The sequence below is a fragment of the Protopterus annectens genome, chromosome 10.part0 (assembly GCF_019279795.1).
Source record: "Protopterus annectens isolate FY-2018-M chromosome 10.part0, PAN1.0, whole genome shotgun sequence".
NCBI lineage: Eukaryota > Metazoa > Chordata > Ceratodontiformes > Protopteridae > Protopterus > Protopterus annectens.
Genome location: NC_056744.1, coordinates 1,216,519,857 through 1,216,533,754, shown reverse-complemented (window position 1 = coordinate 1,216,533,754; position 13,898 = coordinate 1,216,519,857). Strand labels below are relative to the sequence as shown.

The following is a 13,898-nucleotide window of genomic DNA, read 5'->3' as shown; positions in this document are numbered from 1 at the left end:
AACTGTTTGCCATAATAGATTCCCTGGATGACACAAATATTCTCCAGAAGGGACTCTATGAGACCGATGTGTGGTGTCAGAATCATGGCCTCAAGCTCAATGTGGAAGAACGCATAGTAATCCCCTTTGGTGAAAACAAAGTACCCACAAACTACCACATAGGTGTTTCCCCCTAAAAACTGACAAGGTAATAAGGGATCTGGGGACACAAGTAGATAGTCATCTTTCCTTTGACAACCATGTTGCCAAAGTGATTAGGAAATCCTATGTGGCCCATCTAATCAACAAAGGGTTTGCATCAGGATCAAAAGAGGTAGTGGTGGCCCTCTACTCTTAAGTCATCAGACCCATCATTGAGTACAATGCACCATTTTGGATGTACTTGACTAAGCATATCCAGCAGCTGTAGAGACCACAGAGGTACCTCACCAAGAGGATTACTGGCCTCAAACAGTTGTGTTATGCAACATAACTGGTAAAACTAAATCTGTTCTCTGTTGCATACCGCCTACTCAGAGGCACACTCTACCTAACATACAGAGCCATGTCCAACACATAACTGTTGAACATACTCCATCTACGGATAACAAAACTGAGTCACACTACACACTCCAGGGATATGAACCTAATCACAACAATGAATACAACATGCTGGTGGGATAGAGTACCATCCTAGACACTTGCCTTACTGTGGAACAGAGTCCCAATGTACATCAGACAGAGCCCCTCGCTGACACTTTTCAATAGGAACCTTGATGAGTGGATGGGAAACAGACAATTCACGCCAGGCATCACATCAGCAGCCCCACTAGAAAGGGGCTTAGAGTACTAACTATTAGAACTAGGGCATAGGACACTACCTAATGGGGTGGTGAAAGCTGCACAACTTGCCCAGGCTAATATATGCCTTTGTGAAGATAGTCTACTACATACCTATGAACCTATGTGACAGGTACATGTCTACAGATAGTAGATGTGTACTTCATTATACAGTCATGTTGTACAGCAGGCACATGGACCACATACACTGTAATGCTTACAGATACTGGTGGCTGTTATGTACATTGGGTGAGATGTGCACCTCATGTTTTTTGTGCCATTGGGATGTGTGCTGGGTGGGACAGTCCTGGATGGCTCCCTGTCATGGTCACCCTCTTACACACATCTCTGCCCATCCATCTTTGGCTTATTATACTGTGTTCCCCCTACATATATATAGGTACATAGGTAGGTAATAGGCTATCTGCCTGAAGGCGTATATTAGTATGGCCAGAGTGTGCAGCTATCATCACACATGGGGCTAGTTCCCTAGGCCTCTGTGTAGTAGAGCTGATGAAGTGATCCATGGTGTGACAGTTCAGTTTCAAATACACTAATCAAGGCTCCTCTGGAAGAGTGTCATTGAGGGACTCAGCTTAATGTAGGTTGGGAGCCTGTTCCAAAGCAAGGGAAGTCTGTGAGTTAGTAATGTATCCCTCCAACATATTCTGTTTATTGTTGTGATGATGATATTCCAAGAGCATGTGGCACAGTAAGCTTGGGTTTACTTCAGATAGCGCATGTACATCAGTTCTGCATTGGACATGGACCTGTCTGTTGGGCAGAGATCGCCTGAGTAGACAGTATGCAACAGAGTACAGATTGAGTTAAATTCAGTCTTGCGGCATGGGGCAACTGTTTGAGGCCAGTAATCCTCTTGTTGAGGTACTTCAGTGGTCTTTCCAGCTGATGAAGGTGCCTAGTCAGATTCATCGCAAGTGTGCTGTGATACTCTCTGATGGGTCTGATGACTGATGAGTACAGGGAACCTCCTTTGACCTATATGCAAAGACCTTGTCAATTTGTGGGAACACACAGCATGATTTTCTAACCACTTTGTGAATGTGTTTCTGGAAGTAGAGATGACTATCCACATGTCCATAGATCCCTTATTATTACCTCCATATTTAGGGTGTTGGCACCTATGTGGTATTTGTATGACTGTAGCTCGAGGCCATAATTTTGACACCACATCTGTCTGAGTGATACCCTTTTTAAGGATGTCTCTGTTGTCCCAAACATCGATTATGACAACCTTTTTGCAGTCATCCACAAACTTTGCTAATCATAGCCCTCATGTGATTGACTGTATTTCTGAAAAGTATACACCAGACAGGAGGGATCCCAGGACTGAGCCATGGGGAACAGCAGTTGTTACCAGCTTACAGTCCAACAGGGAGATCACAATTCTTACATTGTGGGATCTATCTGTGCCCCAGTTGGCAATCCATCAGATGACATGCGTGTTTATGCACAGATTGTTGATTTTGTGGATATGACATGTGTGTGTGGGATGTTGGAAAAGGGCTTTTCAAGGTCTATGTAGGCTGTGTATAGCTCATTTTATTGATGTGTGTCCTGGGTAACTGCCTTGAAAACTGTCTAGCAAGTTTAGGAACCATGATCTGCCCCTGACCAAACCAAAATGGGTAGGGTTGGGTGTTTGTAGGCTCCCAATAGCTCTGTTTATGAGTTCCATAATGATGGACTCCATGGCCTTGCAGATCAGGCTTATTAGGCTTATAAGACAATAGTTCCCGTGGTCGAGTGTGCCTAACGTTGCTGTAACCCATTCAACAGTTTCATATCCTGTACAGAGGGTGAGTCTCAGCAGACTGTTCAGATGCAGGGTCTGTTTGTTTTGGAGTTCACATATGACACAGCCAGGGAAACCATGTCATCCCATAGACGCCGTGTTTTTAGGTTTGGATAGAGCTGTTTAACCATTGTATATGTGATTTCTGGGTTTTCACAATCTCCAGGTATGGTAATGGGCCCTTTTGTCAGTGAGAGGGGGGTAAATATATATGAACCTGTCTGACAAGATGTTGGCAATGTCAGTCATGTACATGTATTCATTTACTCTTTGCACTGACTCAGAACATATATGAGTTTACATTGATATTTATGACATAACGAAAGAAAGCTTCATGGTTCTCTATGGACTATTTGGCAATATTTTTTCCAGAACATGGCTTGGATAATGTTAGGAGTGCTCATTGTTCTTGATTATACTGATCGGAGATGTAATGATCTTCTTTGGATTTTCACTTTCTTTGAACAACTTAAGTACTTGTAGTACATAGTTTGCTTATGACAGGGGTCCAATATATTATATGGGTCTGTTTTCATATCACTGTGTGCGCAAGGCAGGATTGGTGAATAGTGACAAGTGTCTGGAGTAAGAACTGCAATTGCCAGATATGTGTGGCCCACTGCTGTACTCAGACATGGCCTAAGTGTGTGAGCATGCCCAGTATGACCTTTCAGTATGTTGCTGACTGAAATTTGGTAAATTTGTTTACGTGTGTGAGCATGCCCACTATGGGCATATACACTATATGTGTGTGAAAAATCAAGTTGTTTTTTACTTCAGGGCTCACCTTTGTGTTGTACATCAACAGGAAGCATGCTGTGCCTGCAGGTCTTCCATGAGTCAATTTGCATAGACTTATCAACATTTCTACATACGGGGGGACAGCTATTATTTGTACATTTCTACCCGGGGGAGCACACCTGATTGTTACTGTGGGTATACATAGGATGAGGGGCACACCTGACACTTATACATATTTGCTAGGCCTGCACTGCTATGTCAGGTACTCCATTTCAGTCTGTACTGTTGCCTATCGTACTGGCTTGAGGCATACCACTGTACTACAGACCTTAGCTTCCAATTACAAGCATGTTAGTTTGTGACTTCATAGCCTACCCAACCCATATCACACTGCCTGGCCTGCTGTTATCTGTCTTCATAGGCCTGGGGGGAGGTTACTCATTTGCCTCTTCAGAGGGCATGATACAGCATTTGTTTGTGTTTGTGTTTGTCTACAATTGTCCTGCTGGCTGTGACTGTTAGGTATGTGACCCCCCCCCAACTGGTATGTGTGAGTGACTTAAGTTGTGTCTGTGCCAGTGAAATGCTATCATGGCTTACTGGTTCAGTATTGTGACTATAGTGCACAGTATCCTGAGTTCGAGCCCTGTCACTGCTTTTTATTTTCCTGCTGGGCAGACTTGACTGGTTAAGGAACAGTAAAGCAGGTGTGAGCGTATTTACCTGACTTCGCTCGACTTTGCCCAACTTTGCCCAACGTTGCTCAACGTTGCCCGACAATGCCCGACGTTGCGCAGCTACATGCAGTTGTATTTAAATATGCTCAGTACTGGTAAAATGTGCATAGCAGTGCTTTGTATTGCTTAAAATAGGGCACTCATGCCTCAGGTGGTGCTGCAGGGCTGCCTATGTCGGATGCACATAGTACACTCCCTATACATGTTTGAAAACAGGTAGTGTCAAGTTAGGCATCCCTTTTACTGTATGTGCAAGTCAGCGAGAGGTGTCATTTCCAGGGTTCCTACTGAGTCAGTGTATGTGCTATGCATTGCCTCTTTGCCAAGGCCAGGGCATACTGGGCACGCCTCCTTCTGCATACTGGGGCAGGCTCAGGTTGTTCCTCCTCTGAGTCATGCTGTGCCTGTGCAGGCCTTGGCAATGGTGGGGGGCTGATTGGTCCTGCCCCATGCTGTTCCTGCTGCAAATGTTTCAGCAGGATCATATTGTGTAGCATAGCACATACCATAACAATTTGGGTACATGTAGTTGGTGAGTACTGCAAGGCTTCACCAGATGTGTCCAGGCACCAGAACCATGACTTGAGCATCCCAAACACACACTCAATTATGTTTCTTGTTTGTGCGTGTGCCTCATTATGGAGTTCTTGTTCAGATGTGTGTGCATTTTTGATGGGTGTCATCAGCCACGGCTCCAGTGCGTATCCAGCATCCCCCACTAGGTGACCATCAGGGGTGTCCCCATTGGCAAATTTGTGGTACAGCTGCGTCAGATGCCAGATGTGGGAATCGTAATAGCTTCCAGGGCAGCCAGCACACACATTCATTATTATGCCCTGGGCATCGCACATGACCTGGCAGTTGATGGAGGGGAAGCCCTTGCAGTTGATGTAGACTCTACCCCGCTCACCGGGTGGTGCTTTGATGTGTATGTGCGTGCAGTCTATTACACCCGCTACCTCAGGGTATTCTGCTATTTGGTGGAAAAGATGCATATTGCTGGCCAATGCCTCATGGGAATTGGGGAAATATACGTGGTCATCAACATGTGCTAACATGGCATCCAGGAACTGGTGGAGTACCCTGGATGCTGATGCCTGTGAAATCCCCATCATATCACCAGTTGGTCTCTGGAAGGTACCTGTAGCTAGTATTCTTATGCCAACACATACCTTGGTATCCACTGGGATGGGTTCCCCTCTGTTGGTTCTGTGTGTGAGGCGTGGCTGGCACAGCTCAACAATTTGCTGCAGGAGGTCTCTGTCCACCCTACAGCGCTCCAATATCTCCAGCTCATGTAACCCCTGGTAGGTTACCCTGGGTCTGTGCACTCTTCTCTGTCTCCTCACTGTCAGTTGCTCAGCAGCATTCACAACATCACCACCCTCAGCACCTTGCACATGTTGGTTTATGATAGCAAGAGCAGCCCCTAACATTTTGTCTGACTTAAGCTTTTTAAGCTTTCCCTCTTTGTATACTGTAGTGTTGCAGAAAAAACAGGGGGGGGGGATGCTGTTTGCAGAGTTTAAAGTGCTGGGCTGGGGTGAGATAGTCTGCTGCCTGTGTAATTGGCTGATTCTGATATATTTCACCTGGCAGTTCTGCTAGTTCTCCTTGGTTAACTTCCTACTACTTATTTTCCTTCCTTTTGCCTTTCTGTTTCCACCCAAGGCAGCACCGCGCAAACAAGTGCAAATGCGAACACACGCTGTGTGCATGTTTACAAGAAATTTCCGATCTTTTAACAGTGTGCACCTTTGGTTTCAGGTTTTCAGATAGGACAACTGTAGGCACGCCTCTTGCAATCCTGAGCAACTCAGGGCAAACACAAGCCACTGTGCTCCAATTAGCTTACAGCCTTTCTGACACAACCCCCTCATGATGTCACCTATATTCTACTCTACTACTCACCTACTGCTACTCTTACACTCTTGGGACATGGCTCACATGCTGGAGAAAATTGGGATTCAGTATCCTTATCCTCATTTGCATAGGATTGCCTACTAATGCATGGTTACATCTCTCACACTGAGCTCCCCCCCCTTAGCAACCACTACTCAGTGGCCATGTTGTCTTCAGCCTGCCTTTCACCTGCATGGCAGGATAAGCTTTTAAGTGAAAATGCCTATTTTTGGCTATTTTTAAATTATTTTCTTGTTTTTTAAAGCGCTGCACATTTGCGCAGTGTTGCGCTATGCTTAAACATCGGAGATCGTGGAAAGAAAGTTAGAATTTTATATTTTTAAACATTTATAAATGCCATTGGCCTTATATTTGGCCATTGGCATGCCTCCTCAACTGTATGCATCCTTTATTTGGAGCTGTCATAGCTCTGTTTAGCTATTTGCAGAACGGTACTCCGTTACCAACTGAGTACATTTCTGCAGATAACACTAATCTTCCACGGACAGGTTATTGTTTCCAGAATTGCAAATTTACCTCATTTGCATCGCTTTCAGCAGCAGATGAGGTAATTTGCATACCATGACACTGTCCGTGCAAAAGTAGCTTTAGCAGCTCTCGTGCACGCCCCTGCCGGCTGTTCCTGGATCGCACGGCAGACATATTGCCTGTTTGACGTCTTACACTACTCTACAACTCCATGCAAGCTTTAGTAAATCTGGCCCATTGTGTTTTTCAATTCATGCTGACGGCATTTATTGTGCTGTCTATGTCACTGTTTTTGGCATTTCAATTACCTCTTGGCATAAAATGTATCCTCATGATGTCTGACTTCAGCTCCTTCCTGTGCAATCAGTCTATGAGATTTCTGGGAGGAACATGCAACATCTGAGTTTGCCATTCAAGTAATTATGTATGCCTTGCACTAAGTTATGAACACACAGCTGGCATTTGAGCAGGATTTATTGGCTAAGCCACAAACTTGATCACTGGATGATAGTTAACTGAGCTTGCATCTGGAATTTTAATAGCAGAACTGCAGGTTTCTAAAGTGATATCCCTTCGAAGGCCACTCTAACATTGCAAATACACATGCAAGAAATTTTTCAGAGGGTGTTGTATGGGGCATTTGAAGACATTTACCCAGGATGTTGTATGTGGCAGTTGTCTTAGAGGTAAGAAGAAGTACCAGAGTATCAGCTGTTACAGCTACAATGACCTACTGTAGCCTCTTGAATTCTTTTCCAGACCAGATGCGTGAAATGGATCATGTGGCTATATATACAGTGCAGGGAAGGTCGTATTGCACTAGAAGTCTGGTTGTAGTTTCAAGGTATTTGAGGATATGCTCACTGTCACTGTTAACTTTTTGTTCCATAGTATAGGAAGTGTTGGAATACCAGTAACAGCATTCTTTGCCAAGGGAAGCTGGAATGTGGATTGAGTTTAGTTGTATGTTCATAGGTTCATATGCAAATAGGTGTTTACTAGGCTAACAACCACAATGGATTTTTAAGCCTAGCCATGCATCCCAAACCTCTGACATGTTCTGATACCCTTGATAAGTGTAAGCAGGGGCTTGGAAAATGAAGCATTTACAATCTGGGGCCTGGGAGATGAACCAATTACAGGTTGCCTGTGTCCATTAGAGACGTAGGTGCTAAACCAGGGATGAATTTCCTGTTCCCCATTAAATTTTCCAAGTTGCACTTGAATTGGGTTATGGAGGAACTCTGCTTCACATGGATGGGGAGCCTGTTCCATAGGTTGGGTAGTCTCTGGGATACATACCTATCTCTCCAGCAGGTCCTATTTATATCACAGGCAAGATTTAAGTCTTTAGAATAGGTAATTCTGGTGCTGTTTGTTTTGTGGATATGCGGCATTTAAAGGTTTTATCAGTAAGTCATAGCCAGCTGTTTGACAGATATTATAGATTTTCACTATGATTATTAGCATTCTTATCTCAATGTCAATAAAGAAGTCATTTAAATGTACCTCTTATTTGTTTTAGCACTCAGTTGTGTCAACTTTCTTGATTTTATCCATATGCAAGTCATGTCTACTTGTCTGTTTTACTGATGCTGGTATTTAGTATGCATTCCTGTCATTGTATTACCTACTACATCCCTTGCCATGTTTTGTAGCACCACATGATTTTTGGCCAGGCACATGGAATTGTGAAGTTTCTTTCATATGACTCCCTACTGCACTGCATAAGACTATGACCAAGTACTTTTTTCATCTGCCCTTCTATTGCTGTACACACTTACTACCATATTCCAGCATATATATGTTAGTTACAAATGGACACTGATGACAGCTACAGTGTCTTTCTGCAGGGTGGAAAGCATCCGTAGCAGCCCATACAAATTTTCCTGCTGCTGTATATGATTCTCATTGTATGTAGACATACCTTTCCCAGCCACAGCTATCAGTATGATCTGGGCTTATTCAGATGGCTGCCTTTCTTCTGTAGCCATGTATTGGGAATTAGTATGACTGGTTCATAGGTTCATAGGTGTGTACTAGGCTAATGGTCCTCAGGCCTTTACAAGCCTAGCCCATAGGATTACCCTGGCATTGTGCCACCCGACCTTAATTCCCAGTGCCTCTATCGAGTAAAGCCACTGGAGTGATCCCCGGGGTGAATTTTCTGTTTCCCATCCACTCATCAAGATTGGTCTTGAAGAGGGCCAGCAAGGTGCTTTGTTTGACATGTATGTGCATAGCATGGGCAGTCTCTGGATTATGAACCTGTCCCTCCAGCATGTTCTGTTAATTGTGGTAATGAGGATGAGGTCTCTGGAGCATGTGGTGCGGGGGGATTGGGATTTCTTTAGATGTAGCATTTCTAACAGAGCTGGGTCAGACATGGCTTTGTAAGTCAAGCAGAGATAGCCTCTAAGTAGGTCATAGATCATCTGACCAAAAATGTAGATTTTGGGCCTGTTTGACTGAAAAATACTGCCTTCAGTCAGAGTTAGGTGTTTTGCTGAAAACTACCATGACATGGAGTTTTTTTTTTCTTTTTTATCTGCTGCGGTGATCTTAGGTTTTATTTTTTTAGGTTACACAAACAACAACCCTAACCACACAAAATAGCTGTTGAGTTATTTATTCAAGATGCTTAATTTCAACATAACATAACATGTCTGGCAGTTAGCTTAGAGGATTAAGTTGCTGTTATCAAGTTGTTTTCTGTCATCAGCTACCATTGCCTAACTGTGTGACTCTGAGCAAACACCAGTCCTGGGCTGAGCCTGACAAAGGTCCATGGAAATCAACTCTTCCCATAAAACAAACACACATAAATACTTACAACTGACTTTGCTACATCATCACCATCTTTGACTAGCCATACTAGAACCCATGTGTGGGTGTCTGCTGTTAAAACATACGCACACAACCTTACTTCTATATTCCACACTCATCAAGGTCTTAGCGAGTTTCATAGGTTCATAGCTGTATACTAGGCTAACAACCACTAGGGCCCTTGTAAGCTTAGCCAAGCAACCCATATGTGATGCACAAATTTGATTTATATAGGGGTGATTTACTGACAGCCTCTGTCTGTCAGAGACATAGGCACCAGAACAGTGGGGTTCAAATGCAGAGATGATAAATCAGCTACAATGGAGAATAGTTATGCTGGAATTGAATTCATCCTCAAGTCTTGATGAGTAGCTTCATAAGATGGACCCTGTTTTTCACAAAATCACACCAAGACGACACTGATATATAGACTGTATTTAATATAGCTTATATCATGGACAGTAGCAGTTTAAAAAATAAGAAAGGTAGCCTGATAGGTGTACTGGTGCCAGGAATGGAAAAAAGTGACAGTGTAGAATCCTCAAGACATGGAAACATTCCTACAATGGGTTAGGCCAGGACCAGGGGTCCTGTTGTAGAAGGAAGTAGTAGTCAACAAAAATCATAAAAAATACTAGGCCAGAAAAGAGCCATAAAGATAATGGAGTGGAATACTGAGGATAATAGAAACATTATATATTGTTACTAGTATGCAAGAAGCCCGGGATTTTCAGACAGAAGATATAAAAAATATTAAGAGAGAAATTAGAGGAAAGAAAAATACTTACACAAATTAAAATGTGTGTTCATAACACAAAATATTTATGAAAAACATTACACAGATCAAGAAACCTTGGGCCATTTGGAAAAAAGCAACTGAGGAAGTGCAAAAATATTAAGAACAAAATCTAGAGATTTTTGGAAGATATAAAAAAGAAATATGGACATGGGAAAGAAAGAGAGATCTAATATTGTGAAATATTTATGCCAAGGAAAAAGCCAAATTAATCAATAGTAAAAAAACAGTCCCAAATATATTCAAAGAGAAATACAGGCAAAGACATATAGATATGGAACATTTCACAATACAAATAAATAAGATCACAAAAATGATTGTAGAACAGAGGATTAGTAAAGTCTTCTTCTTCTTTGGCTGCTCCCGTCAGGGGTCGCCACAGTAGATCAACTGTTTCCATTTCTTCCTGTCCTCTGCATCTTGCTCTGTCACACAAACCACCTGCACGTCTTCTCTCAGCACATCCATAAACCTTATCTTAGGCCTTCCCCTTTTCCTGTTACCTGGCAGCTTCATCCTTAGCATCTTTTTCCCAATATACTCTGCATCCCTCCTCAGCACATGTCCAAACCAACGTAATCTTGCCTCTCTGGCTTTGTCTCCAAACCTTCCAACCTGGGCTGACCCTCTAATATACTTATTCCCAATCCTGTCCATCATCGTCACACCCAGTGCAAATCTTAACATCTTCAACTCTGCCATGTCAAGCTCTGACTCCTGCCTTTTTGTCAATGCCACTGTCTCCAACCCGTATAACATAGCTGGTCTCACTACCCTCTTGTAGACCTTCCCCTTTCACTCTTACTGGTACTCATCTATCACAAATCACTCCTGACACTCTTCTCCACCCACTCCATCCTGCCTGTACTCTCTTCTTCACCTCTCTTCCACACTCACCATTACTCTGAACTGCTGATCCCAAGTACTTAAATTTATTTACATTCGCCACCTCTCCAGGGTCTCCTCCACCTGTTCCCTACTCTCACTACAGATCACAATGTCATCTGCAAACATCATAGTCCACGGGGACTCCTGTCTGATCTCATCTGTCAACCTGTCCATCACCACTGCAAATAAGAAAGAGCTCAGAGCTGATCCTTGATGTAATCCCACCTCCACCTTAAACGCATCCATCACTCCCACCGCAGACCTCACCACTGTCACACTACCCTTGTACATATCCTGTACCACTCTTACATACTTCTCTGACACTCCCGACTTCCTCATACAATACCACAACTCCTCTCTAGGCACCCTGTCATATGCTTTCTCTAAATCCAGAAAGACACAATGCAACTCCTTCTGACCTTCTCTGTACTTCTCCATCAACACTCTCAGAGCAAACATCGCATCTGTAGTGCTCTTTCCTGGCAGAGGATTAGTAAAGTAGAAGTTAAAAAATAGACGCTGAAGTTATGGAGTACCTGCAATGTGAAGGATTTAGTGTAGAAAGTCTAACACAGGTTACGTCACAGCATGATGGAACAATGAGTCCCCAAGTTAGGAGAAATAGGAGAAGCAGGAGACATTTGAAGAAGAAATATGGACATGGGAAAGTGAAAAAGATTTAATATGGAGCAATATTTATGCAAAGGAGAAAGCAAAACTAATCAATGCAAAAACAGCAGCACCAGAGATATTTGAAATACAGGTAACGGCATCTGGGTATAGAAAAATAGAAAAAAAATAAGAAAAGAACAAGGAAAAGTAGAAAAGAGGATTAGTAATGGAGAAGTTAAAGAAATAGAAAATGAGGTTATGGAGTACCTATAAAGTGAAGGATTTAGTATAGAAGATCTAATTTTGATAATATCACAGCAGGATAGAGCAATGGATCCCCAAATTAAGGAGAAATCAGTGGAGCAGGAAACATCTGATCAGTTGCCATATGAAGATACTTTGGAACTTTCCGCAGGAAACCAGTACAAAAGTTCAGCTGGAGTTGCACAGCAAGGGAAGGAACAGGAAGCTGCGGCAACTCTGACATAGTCAGTATTGTGGAGTGATAGGCCAGTGAGTTCCCATATGAAAGGGCAACAGATGACACAAGATGAAACTGAAGCGAATGTGGCATATGATGATGCTCTGGAACTTTCTGTAGAATGCTCAGAGGAAATGGAGAACAAAGCAAGTGCCCTCAGTATAGATGAAAATGATGTAAGAGAAGAGCTGCTTGATCTAATAGAGACTAACAGACACACTAAGATTAATGAAAGAAACTAACAGAGAGTTAATAAAACCCCAAATGTTAAATGTTTGATAAAACAAATGAGCACAGTAATTTAGATTGTTGATAGAGATTCATGCGATATAACAGAAGGAAATAGGATATATTATTGTGCAGCTAAATTAATAGCAGATAAAATCTTACCATAGAAATACAGGGCAATAAGAGAAAGGAAGGGGAGAAATCAAATGACATCATGGAAGTATCGAATAGAGAAAACTATAAAGCAATTAAGACAAGAGGTGTTACTGTTAGAAGATTATAGAAGAGGGAAAAGAGCAACAAAAATACCTCAGAAAGATAGACATGATAAAAGCAACGCACAGCGTCAGATCTATCATACACTATCACAAATAATAAACTAAAAATATCAGCACAGCAGAAAAACTTAGAAGGCATGCAGATAAATATAAAGGAAAAGTACAAAATAAGCAGTTTGTTGACCCAAAAAAGTTTTATAGAGAATTGGGAAACATGGCAAAAAGAATTGGAACACCTGCAAAGAAAGAAATATACACATTTTGGAGAAATATCTATGAAGATCCTGTGGAACATAACAAAGATGCTAAATGGATAGAAGAAGTAAAAGAAGGAATAAGAAGTTTAAAGGTACAGGATATGAAATGGGATGAAGTAGCAGCTAGAGATATTGAAACAAAGTTAAGAAAAGCTCTAAATTGGAAAATCCCAGGCCCAGACGCAGTACCTAAGTACTGGCTTAAAGCACTAACATCTTTACATGAAGATTTAGCCATGAGTAAGAACTATTTAGTTTGTTAACAGCAGGAAAAATAATGCTCCTATTTAAGAGCAAAAGTGCAAGCTACCCAAAAACTACAGACCAATAACTTGCCTTCCAACAACCTGTAAACTATACACTGGATTTGATGCCGACAGAGTTTATAGTCATTTAAAAGAAAACTCAATCATGGCAATAGAACAAAATGGTAATAAAAGAAAGTTATATGGAACAAAGGATCATTTGTTGTTAAATAACATCATAATGAAGAACTGTAAAATGGGGAAGAATCTAAGTAGGGCATGGATAGACTACAGAAAAGCAATTGACAGTATTCCACATTCATGGATAAATGAGTGCTTAAAAATGTATAAGATGCACCCTTCTCTGATCGATTACATTACAGTGAACATGAAACAGTGCTAAACCACTTTGCAGTTAAACCGTGATAAAAGACAAATTATTATTCCAGGGAAAAAATCCAAAGAGGATATTCCAGTGTGAAGACTTCTCATCTTCTTTTTGTGGATAATTTAAAACTGTATAGTTCATCAGATGAGGAACTGAAAGCACAACTGCAAGTTGTCAAAACTCTTTCAGATATAAGAATGTCATTTGGTCTTGATAAATGTGGAAAAGTAAATTTAAAGAAGCAAAACTGCAGCACCAAGAAAGTATCAGTTTGGGACAGGAATGTGATATAAAGTAATTTGAGCAAGAGGGAGTGTATAAATTCTTGGGAATTGATGAAGGATCAACAATAAAACACGAACAAATGCTAATAAAAGTTAGTAACGGCTATAAAC

General features: G+C 41.9%; 1 protein-coding gene across 1 annotated transcript in view; it reads right to left on the bottom strand.

Moving 5' to 3' along the window:
• The window catches only part of RGS5 (regulator of G protein signaling 5), a 1,393,040-nt gene that overhangs the window by 505,359 nt on the left and 873,783 nt on the right, over positions 1–13,898 (bottom strand). The window lies entirely within an intron of this gene.